This window comes from Panthera onca, chromosome A1 (genome assembly GCF_046562875.1).
Source record: "Panthera onca isolate mPanOnc1 chromosome A1, mPanOnc1 haplotype 2, whole genome shotgun sequence".
Lineage (NCBI taxonomy): Eukaryota > Metazoa > Chordata > Mammalia > Carnivora > Felidae > Panthera > Panthera onca.
In genome coordinates this window covers 54,012,843-54,031,761 of record NC_138339.1, presented here as the reverse complement: position 1 = coordinate 54,031,761, position 18,919 = coordinate 54,012,843, and the positions used below count along the sequence as shown (strand labels likewise).

Here is an 18,919-nt window from a genome sequence, read left to right as displayed (position 1 = left end):
AACACACACTTAAATGTTTTATTTTAATGTAAAAAATTTAAATATATATTCATTTGCCAACTTCATTAACATAATCTGAGGCCTTTTTTTGAGCAGATCTCCACCACTTGGAGTTCTGTATCTTTTTTCTTGACAAAACTGAATCCATGAGTCTATGTCTCTCATATCCTATTTCCAGGTTCCATTTCTTTAGAAAGGGTCAGATTTAAAAATATGTATGAGGCTGCCTATTTCCAGATTCCATCTAAATTTTTTGGATTCCCCCATTTTATTCACATGAATTTCCGTAGCAATTTTTGATAGTGGTCCTATTTAGAACATCTTTTCACAACAGTCACCTTGGTTTTCATAGTAAAACACCTTCCATTGTTTTTTGAACTCATATTTCAGTGGCTAACACAATAGTTCATTAAATATTTTAATTGCCTTGATAACTTCACCTGGTATAAACAAAGTAGGAACAAACACAATTGACTCTTCATAAAAGTACAGCCTGACTAGTGGGCCCATAATTGGGTAGAAGGCTAGGAAGATGCCTGTAAGTTTGTCATGCTATGGATATTAATTTGGTGAGCTTATCAGAAGGAATGGCACAGATCTGTTAATCTAATGAATAGTTTAAATGAAGGTTAATTAGGACTTGCTACAGCATAATGTTTTTAGAGAAGGAACTGGACTGAACCTTGTACTCAACAGACATTTTTTTTTTCTTTTTCAATCACTGATCTTTGCCTCAATGAGCAAGGAGAAGAAACCCGCAAGAAACTCAGACATCATTAAAAGTAGACTGTGTGTGTGTGTGTGTGTGTGTGTGTGTATGTTTTCAGAGTGAATAAGCCAATTAGAAGTGAACTCTGGTATCCATTGTAGCCACCGGGAGTGGGATGGAGAGGTGATAGGTGCATGCCTGCTGTGTTTGAAACAAGTGCAGGTAAGACTATAACCAGACTGGGACTGCTGGGGTACACACTTGTTTAAATTCTGCTTTGAGACCTGACTCAATCCCAAAGACAATCTCCAGTGAACTTGTTATCTCACAAATGTCACTGCCTTATTCCCTGTGGCTTTACAGGGAGGAATGTCAAAGTGATAAACTGGAAAGTGCATGCTGCCCTTGCCCGGCTGCTGTAAACATGTATCCAGCCTTCTCTCTATCAAAATTCCATAGCACTTGTTTGCAATCAGGTTCCATCCCCATACCATAGCAAGGGAACCAGAACTATGACAGGATGGCAGTTATAAATGTTTGGTAGCTTGGGGTAGGCTATAGATTGTTGAACGTAAATGCCATCTTTTTCCAACTAAACTGTGTTGCCATTACAATTTATAAGAACCAGTTTTTAATGCATTACTGATTAATAGGACAATACAATTATACCTATTAATGAAAAATAATTCTTGGTGTGCTTGGGGCTACAGAATTATTGAATTTGTCATCTATTGAGTATCTACAGGCTATAAACTTATTGGAGCATAGAGTAGAAGGCAAGAGGAAAAGGAATTGTGTTCACATTTTGGTAGATGCTAAGCAGGATCTTGCTTCTGCCTTGTGTGGGCAATCACCAGGTCTTATTGCAATGGATGTTACAAGCCTCTGTAAACATTCACACCACAAATGGACATGCAGAAGCCTTTCAGTTTATCCTGCTTTCTGAATGTTCCCTTGATAGGAACATGATTCATAGGTAATGAAATCTAAGCCATGTGGTTCTCAAGGGTTGTGGGACTGAGCTCCTCCTAATGGGAAAGGCTGATTCCAGATAAGCAGGCCTTGTTCTGATGTGTGATCAATGCTGAGAATTCTGTGCCTTCCTCCCACTCCCCAGTCAGAAACAGGACAGGAGGAGTGAAGAAAGAGGGTCTGGACTCAAAAGAATTGTTTGTAGAATTTGTGAAAGGCTTTTTACTTATGCTATTAACTTTGCATGTATAGTATCAGATGACATTATGGGGACAGAACTGTTTTCTATTAATATGAATAAGAAAATTAGGTATTTTTTTTAGCCTTTTTTCAAAGACTTCCTGACTCATTTCCCTCCTTGCTTTCTTTTGAGTTCTAGCTCTGACTCACCCATGAAGTTTCTAGTTAGGAAAAAAGTGAGAAAAGCTAGATTTGGTCCCATAGGTAGATAACTATGATTAGAAACACTTATGTGTTTATGTTACTATATTTTACATGTGGAATTACATGTCAGGTAATTATAATGGGCATAATTATCTTTCTGCTGCAGTTCCTTATAACATAGGTATTAAAAAATGCTAAAGTGTTCTTTTCTGATATCTATGGACAATTGGATAGTGTCACAATTGGTTTTTAGTATCAGAATGTGGTTGTGGGCACTTGTATAAAACAAGACATATTCTTATTTAGGTAAATGGAAATGTTACTTACTGTAGCCACTGAAAAGATTATTATAAATCTTCTCATGATGCATTCATTAAAAAATAAAAATTGTGTCCTAAATAATTGAAGATATATTAATGATTCATACATGTGGGATTACTTGAAAAGCTCAACTTGTCCTTTAAGACACCATCTCTGCTGATTGTCAGGTGCTTTCATTTCTTGCAAATATTTCCTGTGCTTTTCCAATGACATATACTTTGTGCAGATTTGTGTATTTATTAATGACTCATCAAGTAATGTAAAAAAGGTGACAATATTGTATATTACATAATGACATTTCTTCTTTCTAGAGCTAAGTATTTTATATTAGCAGTTAGCCATGGTGCAGGATAGATAGCTATATGATGGGTAAAGTTTAGATTCAATTAATAAGACCTTTTAATATTTGGAAATTAAACAACTTAATTTTGTACTGCCAAAAAAAAAGAAAAACTGGTCTGATTTTAGGGTGACTCTGGGTCTGCTAATTAGGAAAGAGGCAGAAGCAATATAACACATCAGAAGCAGAAGAGTGACTGACTCCCAACAACTAGTGGAAATAAAGTAATTGTAGCTCAGCCATAATTTTGGATCAAATGTGAAGAGTGTTTGGTTCTATATGTAAATATCAGATATTCTCAAATAGAGAAAAGATGTTTTTGTGTTTAGAGGTGCTATTCTTAAGCTATCAAATATTGAAAATATGCTGCAGTCTATGGAAAAATCAGCTTAAAGTTTAAGACTATGTAGTTTCTTTATTCTACTTTTTTGTTAGCTCATCAGAATGAGAAATGTAAGCCTCAATTGTTCTCAAGGGCTTAACGGGCAATCTTGTTCAACTTTTCCCATATCATTGATTTATTCTGGACGTTGATCAAGTCTGACCCTGATCCAAGAACTGATGTGTGGGAAACAGAACACCACAATGACCATAGCACATATTCATTCAGGCTCCAAGATCTCTGAGAAAACTCGAGATCGTAAGGTTAAAAATAACCTGAAAGGACCTGAGTGAATTGCCCTTGGGAAATGTCTGTTTTTTAGTACACAGATAGGGGTGTTTTGCTTAAAGGAAGCCAGCTGTATATAGTACAGTGCATTCACTCCCTTCTTTGTCTTTGCTTCTATTGTAAAAATTCTTATCAGAACATATATATCTGCAAGATTGCTCTCGTTCGCAAGATACATACGATAGCTGAATCAGATGTACATTGTTGACATGCTTTGCTAAACTTCTGTTGTTAATCATTTCTGATCTGTTTTTCCTGAAAACGTGTATAAGAAGATGTACAATAAACCTTTGTACCTCCGGCTGTTGGCTCGGGGTCCCCTGTGGCTCCCTATACTGTCGTCTCTTTTTCTCAGTTCTTTTGCTGCCCCAGGTACACGGCCCATTGAGGTCAACATTGATGCTTCAGCATTGCAGGGACTTTGGCCTGAAGTGGGGTAGCAGGCAAAGCTAATCACCGTTTGGATCTCATCCAGATATGAACCATTTCAGTGTATTATCTGTTTCTATAGGCTTTTAAAATATCATTTCAATACCAAATTTGCCATGACCCAGGGACTCCTCAAATTCTACAAGAAAGTTGAAAGAAATATGTCATCATTGATTAAGTCAGCCCACAATTGATTGCCTCATCCTATGACTAGGACCAAGTATTGTCAGAAGGATATGATACATTACTGAGTTATGTTATTATCAGCCATATGGGTAACATGAAAAATACTAAGAGTAGTGTACTCAAGTGGAAGAAAGCTTTTAAACTTTGCTCCTTTCTTCATTAATTATTGGGAAACATTTGGAGGCAAGATAGTTTTGATTGACTACATATCTGAATATTGCTTTGGGGGGGGTAGTTTCTTTCTGGCTAATTGAGTTAGAATACCTCTATAAAACTACATTCATTCAGAATGTGAGATCAGTTAAAATTCTCTAAGAGTGGCTATTGGTAGAAAATAGAAAAATGACATATATTTCCTTATTGCCAAATGAAAAGTGGATTTGTAGGATTTTTGAGGTCTGTTATGGGTACCATTCAATCATACCACAGGTATCAGCCCATATGTGCTGGTATCCACTTATACTGCCTTCCTTTCTGTTACTATGGAAAAACTGTTTTCCTACTTATGACCAACACTTCCCTGGTCCCCATTTTCCTGTGCTTTTTTATTTTTTTATTTATTATTTTTATTTATTTATTTATTTTTTTTTTTAATATATGAAATTTACTGTCAAATTGGTTTCCATACAACACCCAGTGCTCATCCCAAAAGGTGCCCTCCTCAATACCCATCACCCACCCTGCCCTCCCTCCCACCCTGCCCTCCCTCCCACCCCCCATCAACCCTCAGTTTGTTCTCAGTTTTTAACAGTCTCTTATGCTTTGGCTCTCTCCCACTCTAACCTCTTTTTTTTTTTTTTCCTTCCCCTCCCCCATGGGTTTCTGTTACGTTTCTCAGGATCCACATAAGAGTGAAACCATATGGTATCTGTCTTTCTCTGTATGGCTTATTTCACTTAGCATCACACTCTCCAGTTCCATCCATGTTGCTACAAAAGGCCATATTTCATTTTTTCTCATTGCCACGTAGTATTCCATTGTGTATATAAACCACAATTTCTTTATCCATTCATCAGTTGATGGACATTTAGGCTCTTTCCATAATTTGGCTATTGTTGAGAGTGCTGCTATAAACATTGGGGTACAGGTGCCCCTATTCCTGTGCTTTTTAAAGAATTATGGCAATTTCTCTTTTCCTCTATAATCAATTGTCCCCGCTCTGATTTTTCATCAGTATAATGACATAGAATATTATCCACTAAAAAAGAATCTCTTGCATTTACTTCCCTCTCTAGCTCCCATCCCCTTCCTTAGCTTCTCCATAACAAAACTTCCAGAAAAACAATCAATTATCACCTGTGGCCAGTTTCTCTCCTCCCTTATTTCTTGGCAATTCTCTCCTCATGCCGTCAAAGTTTTCTTGTCAAAGTCATCAGTGACTTTCCTTTTGCTCATCAAATGACCAATCCCTGGTTCTTATCTTACTTAACTAAGTTAACTCCCTTAACTTACTTATCTGACACAGGTGCTTATTCCCTAATTTTCAGTGTAGCTTTGGGAACACCATTCTTCCTTGATTCTTCTTTTACCTCACTGGGTACTTTTTCTATCTTTAACAGTTTCTTCTCATCTCCCTAAATAGTTCTTCTCATCTTTGGGTGTCTTGAGGCTATATCCTTAGACAATGCCTTTTCTTTACCCAACAGTCCCTCACTTTGTGATTTCATCAGATCTCATGGCTTTAATACCTTCTAAATATTAACAACTCCAAAATTTCTGTCTCCAAACTTGACCTTCTTCCCTGAACTCCAAACTTACAGATTCAAATGCCTACTTGTCATTTGCATTTATTTCATTGTATTGCAAACCTCCTAAAGTTAATATTGTATGTCTCCAACTGTGCTCCAATTTCTGCCCTTTGCTCCCCAACATTGCTGTTTTACTAAAGGGAAACTCCTTACTTCCAGTTGCTCAGGCAAAAGTTAAAAAAAAAAAAAGGAAAAAATAAGTAAAACTAAAGAACAAAATCAAAGATCATGGAGTTGTCCTTCACTCTATTTTTTCCCAAACCCCACTTCTAATTTTTCAGGAAATCCTGTTGGCTCTACAGTCAAAATACATACAGAATTGATCCATTTGTCATGTCTTTCATTATGATCACCTCTGTTCAACCTGCCAAATATTTTGTCCATGTTACTACTTTGGTCATCTAGCTGGTCCCCCTGCTTCCACAGTAGCTCCTCCTGTGGTCTACACTCAACACAATAAGCGGAGTATCTTTTTACAGCTTGAGTTAGATCATGCTCTTCTCTTCACTATCACCAATTGGCATCCCATTTCAGTCAGAATAAATACCATAGACTTTTCCATGGCCTAACAAGCTTTTAAGATCAGCCCCTCCACTACTTTTCTAACTTCATTTCCTCATTTTCTCTTCCTTTGGCTCAACTTCCCAGTCTAGTGTCCTTGCTGTTCCTTAAACATTCCATTTAAGCTTCTGCTCCAGAGCCTTCCCTGATCCCTCTTCTTGGGACACTCTTTCCCCAAATATCCCATGAGTCACATGCTTCCTTTCTTCAGATCCTGCTCAAATGCCACCTTATTAGTGGGACTTTCCTCGTTACTGGATATAAAAATAACACTACCTGCCCTAAATTTCTATCACCTGCCCTATTGCTATTTATTTGTTAATTTGTTTGTTGTCTACCTTCTCCCACATGGAAAATATATGTTCCCTGAGGGCAGCATTGCTGAACACATGACAAAATATACATGTAACACAGGACAGTGCTTCTTAAACCTGAAGGATCATTACAGTCATCTGAATAGCATGTTAAAAATGAAAAATCTCAGATTTTTTTGCATAGTCACTGCAACATTCAAATAGATGGTAGAGCAATGTTTACTGGATAGCAAAGGGTCAGTAATTATTTGTTGAATGAATGAAGGACTGCATGTGTGTATAATCAGTGATTCACTCCCCACTCTTCAGGGGAGTGAATTATTATTTCCCTTTTTACTAAGTGCATATCTTAACTGAGTGCAACACTTGTTGAAAGGCACCGAAACAAGTAGAAATATAGATTATCTCTCAATTTATTTTGTTTGTTTTTAGCTAATTAAAGGGATTACTGTCATGGTTAATAAAATTAAGCCTAATCACCATAATCTCACAGAACAATCTTTCCTCAATCTTGGAATGAGATTGTCAGGTATTGAAAAGTCCATTTGAATAATATAGGTCAGGTTCAGGTAGACAAACATAGGTTGGAGTGGGGAAAAGCAAATTTTTGGAAGAGTATAATTAGATGTATAGTAGTTATAGAGCTCTACCCTCTAAGTAACAATACACAACTAAAATCATCTGAAACTATGAGGATATTTAACAAGAATTCTGGATGTGTGGTAGATTTTAGGATTAGCTAATTTAGTACCTCAATGATGACACTTGTTTAGCCATTGATGAACCACCATTTTTGGTGGTTTGACTTTTCATGATTATGATTACTGCATCGTGGTGGCTATATGGTTACTGTAGCTCTAGACTTTATGTCCTCCTACAATTACATCCATGAAATATATGTATGTATAAGAGGAAATGTGGGGGAATTTCTCCTTACATATCTATCTTTAAAATTTTTTTAACGTTTATTTATTTTTGAGAAAGAGAGACAGAGCATGTGTAGGGGAGGGGCAGAGAGAGAGGGAGACACAGAATCTGAAGCAGGCTCCAGGCTCTGAGCTGTCAGCACAGCCCGACATGGAGCTTAAACTCACGAACCATGAGATCATGACCTGAGAGGAAGTCACTGACGCTTAACTAACTGAACAACCCAGGTGCCCCTCTCCTTACATATCTTTTGACTAGGAAGGAAAACTATTCCCAAAGTCTCTTAGCAGAAGTTCCCAGATTGTGCCCCATGTCCAAGTCTGAAATTCAAAGTGTCTGATAAGCTGAGTGTTGGATGTTTTGGGTTTTTATAATGCAAGGCAGACTGTGCCAGGAAATAGGCACTTCTGGAAACAGGAGTGCCAGAACAAACATGGTGAATACCTAGTATAAAAGTAGAGGAATGCACATTTTTTTTTTTTTAATTTTTCAACGTTTTTTATTTATTTTTGGGACAGAGAGAGACAGAGCATGAACGGGGGAGGGGCAGAGAGAGAGGGAGACACAGAATCGGAATCAGGCTCCAGGCTCTGAGCCATCAGCCCAGAGCCTGACGCGGGGCTCGAACTCACGGACCGCGAGATTGTGACCTGGCTGAAGTCGGACGCTTAACCGACTGCGCCACCCAGGCGCCCCAGCACATTTTTAATTTAAATTTGTGAACAATTTTCTCCCTTTCAATCTTCTTTCCAAGACAAAGGCTTTCTCTGGATCTCAGGAGGATGGTGGAACATTTTTGTGAGTAAAAGAATGAAGAAGGGCACCTGGGTGTCTCAGTCAGTTAAGCGTTTAACTTCAGCTCACGTCATGATCTGACTCACTTTCCTGAGTTTGAGCCTTGTGTCAGTCTCTGTGCTGATAGTTCAGAGCCTGGAGCCTGTGTCTCCCCCTCTCTCTGCCCCTCCCCTGCTTGTGCTCTGTCTCTGTCTCTGTCTCTCTCTCAAAAATAAATAAACATTAAAAACAAAGAATGAAGATAAGAATGTATTTTAAGGAGTAATTGCTTTGGTATCCCTAAACCTAAATGGGTTTTACTAATCTTTTTGTTTTATACCTATTTGTAATCGTTGTAGAATTAGGGTTTTTGATGATATATGTAGCATCTTGTTCATGAGTGGTTACTGAAAATAGTTAATTATTTTTTGAAATAAGCTTTTAACCTTAGAGTAGTTTCTGGTTTACAGAAAATGTGTAAAAACAGTATAGAGTCCTGTGATACCCTATACTCAATTTCCTGTTTTTCATATTTAAATATCATACATTTGTCACAATTCTTGGATCAATATTGATTCATTAGTATTAACTAAAGTCCATACTTTATTCAGATTTTCTTTGTTTTAACCTAATGTCTTTTTGTTGTCGTTCTTCCAGAATGCCATCCAGCACACCACATTAATGGTTATGTCTCCTCAGCTACTTTTGGCCATTAAAGTTTCTCAGACCTTCCTTGTTTGTAGTGTTTTTGACAGTTTTAAGGAGTACTGGTCAGGTACTTTGTAGAAATCCCTCCATTGGAATTTGTCTGATGTTTTGCTCATGATTGGCCTTGAGGAATGTGCTCTTGGGAGAAAGAACACAGAGGTAAAGTTTGATTCTCATCACATCATATCAAGGGAACACACTATCAACATGAGTTATCACTGTTGATATTTACCTTGATCACCTGGCAGAGGCAGTGTTTGTCAGGTTTCTCTACAGGAAAGTTATCCTTTTTCCCTCTTGTTATACTCTGCTGTTTGGCAAACAGCTGCTACGAATCGCTTAAAGACAGGGCAGTTATCATTTATCTTATTCTTTTTTTAAAAATATAATTTATTGTCAAATTGGCTTCCATACAACACCCAGTGCTCATCTCAACAAGTGCCCTCCTCAATGCCCATCACCCACTTTCCCCTCTCCCCCACCCCCATCAACCCTCATTTTGTTCTCTGTATTTAAGAGTCTCTTATGGTTTGCCTTTCTCCCTTTCTGTTTGTAACTTTTTCTCCCCATCCCTTCCCCCATGGTCTACTGTTAAGTTTCTATCATTTATCTTCTTGACGGAGGAATATCCATATAAACTGTGTGGAATTCTGAACAGATTTCTCTCTTCTTTCCCATTTCTTTATTTAATTGCTTATTAGTATCAGTATGAACTGGTGAATATGTATTTTATTCTTTGGGTTATAATCCAATATTACTTTAGTTTGCTCAAATTGTTCCAGCTTTGGCCACTGGGAGCTCTTTTAATTAGTCCTGTTCCCTTTGACATACTTCCATTACTGCATGTGTGTATGGGTGTGTGTGTGTGTGTGTGTGTGTAGCACTACAAGGTGCTTCAAGCTCATCTTGTATATTTCTTGCCATATTCCTACAGTCATGCCATTTCTCCAAAGAGCCCTGTTTCCTTTCATTGAGAATGGTGTTAGAAGCCAATATCTGCATGCTAGATACCATGGCCTCCAGGTATCTCAGCCAACAGACCAAGGAAATATATATGTGTATATACATATCTATAAACATTTCTATTGTAACCATCTGTCATTACCCTAAACATGAGTTCATGTGGTATCTTCAACTCTAATTTATTACTGCTTGCATCTTGCTAGTCTCTCCTCTTGCTTGTCTTTAACATTGCATTCCAACAATGAGAAATCTGGTTCCTACTATCCATCATCCATTTACTTAATTTTTCAATTACAGTGTACTTTCAAAATTGTTAGCTCGCACCCCCATGGGAATACAAATGCAGTATAGTGCTTGCTTGCAGTTCCCTTTACTTTTTGTATTTCAAATTCCACTCATTTTTAAAGTTGTAAAGTTAGTAGTTGTCCCCCAATCCTTTTCAGTGAAGATGTTTCATACCTTTGTAATATTGTTGGATTCCTTTGTCACATACTACTTCCCATCCTGTGATCCCTGGCCTCCTAAATGATTTTTCTTGAGGTTTGCATGCATTAAGGTTCACACTTGGTGCTGCACAGTTCTTTGGGTTTTCACCAGTGTATTGAGTCATCTATCTGCCATTACTGTATTGTGAGGAATAGTTCTGCTGTCCTAAAAATCCCTTGTGTTCCATCTGTTAGTCTCTCCTTCCCTCCCTACCCCCCAGACCTCTGGCAACCACTGATCTTTTTTTTTTTTAACTGCTGATATTTTTAAATTATATCTATCGTTGCTTTTATCAGAATGTCATATAGTTAGCATCAGATAGTCTTTAGCCTTTTCAGACTGGCTTCTTTCACTTAGAAATATGCATATTTTCCTTTCAAAGATGCATATTTTCTCTTTGTTTCTCCTTTTCTGTGGCTTGAAGATGACATACTTAAGTATGGATATTTTATTTTATTTTTGTACATTTATTTATTTGGATGTTGGGGGGGTAGGGATATTTATCCTGCTTATTGTTTTATGACTTTACTGAATATGTGGTTTGGTATCTCATTAATTTTTGAAAGTTCTGTCATTAATTTTGGAAATTATTTCAAATATTTCTTCTGTTCAGTTATCTCTTTCTTCTCTTCTGGTAGTCCAATAATATATATGTTATAGCTTTTGTAGTTGTCCCTCAGTTCTTGGATGAGCTATTGCTTTTTCTTCTTCTTTTTTTCTCTTTGTAATATATGTTAACTTGTGTTCAAGGTCACTGATTCTTTTCTTGGCTTTGTTGAGTCAATGGATAAGACATCAAAGGCATTCTTCATTTCTGTTATTGTGTTTTTGATTTCTAGCATTTCTTTTAGATTCATTCTTAGAGTTTTCATCTCTCTGTTTATGTTACGCACCTTTTCTTGTATGTATTGTATTTTCCATGAAATTTTAATGTATTAATTGTAATTATTTTAAATTCTCTGTCTGGTAATTCCAGCATCTGTGGCATATATGAATCTGGCTCAGATGATTGCTTTGTCTCTTCAGTCTGTGTTTTTTTCTAGCTTTAAGCATGCTTGTAATATTTTATTGAAAGCCATTATATCAAGCAATAGAAACTGAGGTAAATAGGTCTTTGGCATGAAGAGTTATAGTAATCTTCCTAGGACTTGGGCTGTATTTAATAACTGCTATAGCTACAGATGCCAGAGACTTAAAACTCCTCTGTGTCTTTGCTTTTGTATCTTCTCTTGGTTGTGAGCTTCCCTTAGTACTCCTTCTCAGAGACAATCTGTCTTGTAACTCTTTCAGCTCTAATCCATGGTTATCACACTGGAGCCTTTTTGTGTGGTGGTAAGATTTGGGGAGGAAGAGCATTCTATAATGTTCTAATTAAATTTCAGTCTTTTAGTGGCCTTGTGTCCTGGGATCATGACATTCACAATTATTTTTCCCTTCCCCTTTTTTAGTTTGACCATGTCTTCAGCTTCTTTCTTTCTTTCTTTCTTTGGATGGGAATGATAATTTCCAAACTATGCATGTCAGAGCTAAACGTGAAGATCTCCCTATTAAGTTACTTTTGATCCATGCTCTTTCCCACCAACTCTTGTTTGGCATTTCTTTCTACCTTTGGGTAAATATTCTATGGAAGATGTGAGTTTATTTACTGTAAGGCCTCTATCATCAGATACTCTCTTACCCTCTAAGATTCTGACAATATTATAGTTATACTTTGTTCTAGATCAGAATATCAGCTACTCCATGAAATCTCAGGTTTCCTCTCGCTTGGTTAGAATGAGTCTTTCACTATGAAGCAATTTGAACATTTCTTGATCATAGTGTTCATCAAATTATATTACAGATATTTCTTTATTCAAAAATAAGTCCACTTGCATTTTCATATTTGATGCTCTTCATTGTAATTGAACAATTTTTAAATTTGTTGTTTAATGTTTGTTTTTCACTTTAGAATAATACTTCCATAAGTGAAAGAGGTATGTTCTTATTGTTCAACACTGTATCTCCATTCATTTATTGAACAAGTATTTTTGAATGTTTACTAGGTGCTAGGCTATTAGACAAGGAATTGGGGATATTAGTAACAAGAAAAATGTATTTTCAGGTCTCTTATAGCCTAGCAATAGAGGGAAATACACACACACACACACACACACACACACACACACACAGATTATATAATAGTAATAAGTACCACAAAGGAAATAAAGGCCATTGGGAATTAAGACTAACTATGTGTTAGGGGCCCATCAGAATAGATCTCTTCAGAGATGACATTTAGGCTGAGATATTAAGGGTACAAAGGAGTAAGACACCAGAGGATGGTAGAATTGTGTCTAGCTTTCCAATCTGAGTATTCATATTGTATGACACTAAGGTAGAAAGGATTTTAATTTTTTTACACTGAGTACTTCTGAGTCAACAACTATGCACCATATATTTGTGTTCATAATATATATAGTAGCACATCGTAGGAAAGGTTGCCTCCAAGGAAGAAAGAAGGGTTTATGAGTAGGTTTACATTTGTAGTTGCCAAACACTGAGATCGGATCACATGTTATTTAATTTAATTCTACTACAACCTTGAAAGCCATTATTGTTTTTTACATACAAGACTAACCGGAACCTCAGAAGACCCACGTTTCTAATCCAAGTCCATAGAACTAGTAAGTGGGAAAAGTAAGATACAAATCCAGGAGTTTATGATGCCAAATTTCTTGTCCTATTGACCATATCATGTTACTTCCTAACAACAAATACTGTTGAGTAAATAAATAAGTTAAGGCTGGAAAATCTGCTAAATATGGACATTTAAGTCATGGTTATACTATAGTATAGAATACATACTATAGTATATAAAATTTAGAATTTTAAGTATTTTTGATTGGGTATTTTAAGTTATCTAAATTTTATGTGGATGAATTGTTCTATCTCAGTTTTGCAATACTGTGCTTATTTCTATGACAAGCATTCGTAATAAACTAATGTTTACCAGGCTGAAGGTGGCCGGAAGCTCAGGTTTTCAATCTGGATGTTTATATCTTAGAAACAGAGGTGAAAATATAAACCATTAAGCGGTGGGGTTTGTCACCTAACCCAATATAGGAATGTATAGCATTCAAAAGATCAAAACAAAATGTGTTTTGGAAACAGTTTGGAGACGTTTTATATTCAATGGATTCTAAAATGTTAGCCCCTTTCACCTATAGCCTCTGCAGCTGATAGCCTTCTGTTCACCAGAATGGGAAAATATGTTTCATATTAAATGATGGCATAAGCATCTGTTTCTGTCATTTTGACTGCTCATCAGCTTCATTTCACATATGCAAATGATATAAGCTCTTTAAAAAAGAGCCCCATGGTGTAATTGACATTGTATTAAGGATTGTAAAATTTGTTATTCTCCTGGACCTTGATTTAACCCTTGGTTACTTTGAGTGCAATTCATGGCTAGACATTTAGAATATCTGATCACTTTAGGGAAGGCCAAATCCAGATTACAGGTGTGTAGAAAGGTGGGAAGTATAATTTTAATGTCAAATGAAGGAGATGGTAAAGTGGACTGAGCCCTGGGACAGGTTGAGAAAATCTCTCGATTATTTTGATTTACTCAGGAGGGCAAAGTCTGAGTTTGCTGTTAGTGTGTCTTTATGTCCACTCCAATACCTTGTAATCTCCTTTTTTTTTTTTTTTTTTTAGCAGAAGGAGGCCCAAGCTCCATCTTTGATAGAATAGTAGCTAACTGAAATGCCATAATACTATTTTGTTTTCAATATATACATTTTTCAGATTACCTTCTATTTGTGGCAAATACTACTGTGAATTGGTTACTTGTATTTTTTTTCACTTGAAATACAGCCACATAAGTAATAAAGACATTCAATTTAGAGAAAACAATGTGAGAAAAGCAACAGTAAAAGTGGCATATAAACATAGTAATATCGTTCATTCATTCAACAAGTATTGAGCATGTATTAATGCCAATCTTTATTCTAGACATTGGAGGAAATAATAATAAATAAGATAGATATGATCCCCTTTAGCAGCTATACAACTTAGAGGGGAAAGCAAATAAGAAAAATAAATAAATGAATGAATATAAAATATATTATATTGTGATAAATTCTAAAAACAGAGGTTAAGGGGATAGAGAGTAAAGGAGTGTGTGTGTTTGTGTGTGTGTGTGTGTGTTTGTGTGTGTGTGTGTGTGTGTGTGTGTCCATGGGCATGTGTTCACTATTGTAAATAGAGGATACTCTGGGGGAAGTTTTTTAAGGATGACTGGAATAAATTGAAGTAGTTATCTATGTAAGTGTCTTGGACAAGGTAATTAAATGTAGAAGGAACAGCAACTATGAAGTCCTGAGGCAGAATAAACTTGGTGTGTTAGGAAAATAGCAAGAAAGCCATGTGGCTTGGCATGAGTGAATATGGCAGATAGTATAGAAAGATGAAGTAAAGGAGGAAGAAGTGTGATATCATGCAAGCCCTGTTCACCATGGCAAGGAGTTTGCACTGCATTCTGAATGTGATGGAAAGTTGTTGGAGATCTTTAAGTCAGGTTGTGCCAAGATCTGCTTTGTTAAAAAAATGTATCTTCCTGGTGATATTTACAGATGATAAAGAAGACTTTATGCAAGAGGAGACTTCTGCATTAAGTTTTAATGGGGGTTTTACAGTAAGGGAGACAGATTGGGTTCAATTCCCAATACAAAACAACTAGGGATTTATATCCAAGGAGTAGGATGGGGTCAGGGGCTAGACAATTACTAGGAGGAAACATCAGGGGTCAAGGGGATTTCAGCTAGACAGACTTGACAGTATTCTTGCTGCAGGCTGGCCAGAGTGATAAGATATCAAGGGTGGTCAGTTACCAAAATGTGAGATATAAGGAATTTGGTTAGATATTGAGGGTAGGGGATTCTCACTAAACTGATCCAGCAGGATTCTTGCTGAAACTGGATTCAGCAGGCCAAGGACAGAGCTCAAGGTTGGAGCCTGCTAGAGAAGACAGAGGAGCCTGACTCAAGTTTGATCAAGGAGAGAGCCCTTGTCAATTTTACATTTGGAAATGCCGCTTTGGAAATTTTGTGGAGAACCAAATGTACTGGGTCACAAGTTGAAGTAAAAAGGTGAATAGGAAGGGATTGCAGTGCTCTAGGTGAGGGACAATGGTGAATTGGCTGCTAAGTACAATTGTACAAACTGAGGATCAAATAGGAGCTGAAATACAGCCAGAGCTTTGCTCCTCAACCTTTGTGTCCTGGCATAGGGTTGTTTTTACATAGAGGAGGAAAGTCCCTTTTCTAATCTTTGCAAAGTCATCTGTTAAGCCATGTGCTCACAGAAGGGGCATATTTTTCTAAATCTCACAGATGCTTCATTTTCTCATCCAGCTATATGCCTGCCCAAAGTGTGTACCTTTCAAAATGTTACACAATGACAGTTTTTTTTCTTTTTTTTTTTCAGTTTGTCTTTTCACTTTTTTTATTTAATTTTTTTTAATTTACATCCAAATTAGTTAGCATATAGTGCAACAATGATTTCAGGAGTAGATTCCTTAGTGCCTCTTACCCATGTAGCCCATCCCCCCTCCCACACCCACTGCAGTAACCCTCTGTTTGTTCTCCATATTTATGAGTCTCTTAACACAATGACAATTTTAGTCCAGTAGCATCCTTGCTTCTACTATGGTTGTGATGATGGAAGTAGAGAGATGATAAGTTTCAAGAGCTTAATCAGTAGGATTTGCCAATATATTACATATATTAGTTGAATAAAAGAGAGAGGTCAAGAATGTCTCCAAGGCTTTTGACCTGAATGACTGGGTGAGAGGTATTGCTACTTAGTGAGATGGGGAAGCATAAGGAAAGAGGTAAGTTTTAAAGAGGGCAAATTTTCTTAAAAGGATTTTTTTTGGACATGTTAAAAGTGAGATGCCTATGAGACATTTAAGTGGTGATGTTTAATACTAAGTAGTGTGCATAAATCTGAAGTACAAATGAAAGGTTACAAAGGGGTACATATTTGACAGTATCTGTACAGATAATATTTAAAGTTGAATGTGTGACTAGTGAATGAATGTAAGTTGAAAGAGAAGTGGGCTGAGGATTGAGGCCTGGAGCACTCTGACTTTTAGAGATCAGAAAGAGCAGAAACTAGCAAGAAGACTGAAAAGGAGCAGCCAGTGAAGTAAGAGAAAAGCTCAGGATAGTGTGATATCAGAGAAGCCAGATTAAGCATGTGTTTGAAGAACGGTAGAGTGATCAACTATGCTAAATGCAGCTAATAGGTTCAATCCAATGAGAACTGAGGACTGATCATTGGATTTGGCAAAATGGAGATAAGTTATTACCCTGATAAACATGGTTTGCTAGTGTGCAAGAAACAAAATGTCTGATTAGAATGGATTGAAGAAAAGCATGGGGATAAAGAAATAGACCCAAAAGGTATGGAAAAAATTAATTTTAAAAAGTTTTTATTTTAACTCCAGTTAGTTAACATGCAGTGTTATATTAGTTTCAGGTGTACAATATGGTGATTCAACACTTCCATACATTACCCGGTGCTCATCATGACAGGTGTATTCCTTAATCCCCATCACCTGTTTAACCCATCCTAACTACCCCCCCCCCCCCATCCCTCCCCTCTGGTAACCATCAGTTTGTTCTTTATAATTAAGGGTCTGTTTCTTGATCTCTCAGTCTCTCTCTCTCTCTCTCTCTCTCTCTCTCTCTCAGAAAAAAAAATTAGCAGCCTTGCCATAAAGGGAATAAGAAAAATGGAGTGGTAAGTGGAAGGTGATGTGGGGTTTGGGTGATGGTGGTATCAATACTTATTTATATAATGATGGGAATGATTCAGTAGGCAGATGATAAAGATGGGAAGTAAGTGAGTTTTGAGAGATTCCTTTCCTATTTTAATATTCCTATATTTGTAGATAGGATCTTGCAATTCAGGAAGTTAAATGAATTGTCCAAAATCACACCATTAGCTAGTAGCCTAGCGTTTCAGATTCCTAGCTCAGAACCACCCTTACCACTTACATTGTTTGAATGTGTCTAATCTCTGGGCTAAGGTACTTGGGAAAGCATATAGAATTTGACCTTATCTGTTTTCATATTGTCTTCAAGGAGCTCAAGGATGAGAAAAGTCTCAGGAAACAATATACCATACCAAAAGAATACCTGAATTTTTGGAATAGGCATTAATTTTTGTAGGCATACAAGGAAAGAGTGGTGATGAATGAGTCATTGCTGTAAAGTATTTTGGGTTAAAAGAAATACATAAAAGGAGACATTCAAGAATGATTCTAGTATCTTCACAAGGCAATAAAGTGCACAAATTGATTAGAACCAGGACAACGGGTGGGTAGCAACCGCAGTGAGTTCAGTAGATAAAATGATTCCAACCTGTTAAAGGATGTGAAGGGCCTGGGAGAAGTTTCGGCTAACTGTGGCAGGAAATGGAAAGCTATTGGTTTCCTGAGGTGGAGGATTCGGGTGACATCATGTTAATTTTATTTGTCAAAGGGATGGGTGAATCTTTAAAAATCTGAAAAGTTTTTAAGTCAGGGTAGGCGACAGGTAATAGTAACAGAAATTAGTGAAAGCAAAAAAAGGTTGCAGGAGATGTTCAGTTCAGTTTGAATTATGGGCAAATATACAACAAGAATTGGTGAAGACACATTTGGCATCAAAAACTTGGAGCTTGGATAAATAGGAGGAATTAAAGGTAGAATATTATGAGGCCATTATATAAAGTTGAATGTTGAATCTATGATGATATGGTACAAAAGCAATTTGGGGTAATGGAGGAACAGGGGCTCAAGACAGAGTTTTTGCAGATACTCACACTCTAATTTCTTTGAGCTTCCATTTCTCCTACTCTGAACTGTGGTTAATATTATATACCACATACCATATTCACAGCGGTTGTGAGACTTTCATGAAGTGAGAGATGTGAACATTCTTTGAAAATACGTGGTGTTATTTCAGATGCAGGGTGAAATTGTAATGACAAATGACATAAACATGATCAAATAGGACGGCATTTCGGGTTATTTAAAAAATAATGAGGTTATGGAAAGGTAAAATTATGTATCAAAAAGAGTGGCTTTAATAGGTTTTGTCAGGACTGGCTGTTGGATCTTCCTGCACATATGAGTTCCAAACTTTCAATTTCAAACTGGAGTTTGAAAATGTAAAACAACTGCAACAGAAGAACATTTTAAAAATTCAAGTTGAGAAAACCGAAGTTGTGTAACTGTTGCTTTAAAGAAGCAGCTGGTAGCATATGTCAGGACAATTTGCAGCTATTATCACCTCTTTAAGATACTGAGAAAATTGAATTGCTGACTAATATAGTTGGGGGTGAAGGTCACCTTTCAAGAACCCAGTGACTGCAGTATGATCCTATTTTAAAAATCCA

General features: G+C 36.8%; 1 long non-coding RNA gene across 1 annotated transcript in view; it reads left to right on the top strand.

Moving 5' to 3' along the window:
* The window catches only part of LOC132680952 (uncharacterized), a 116,436-nt gene that overhangs the window by 52,230 nt on the left and 45,287 nt on the right, over positions 1–18,919 (top strand). The window lies entirely within an intron of this gene.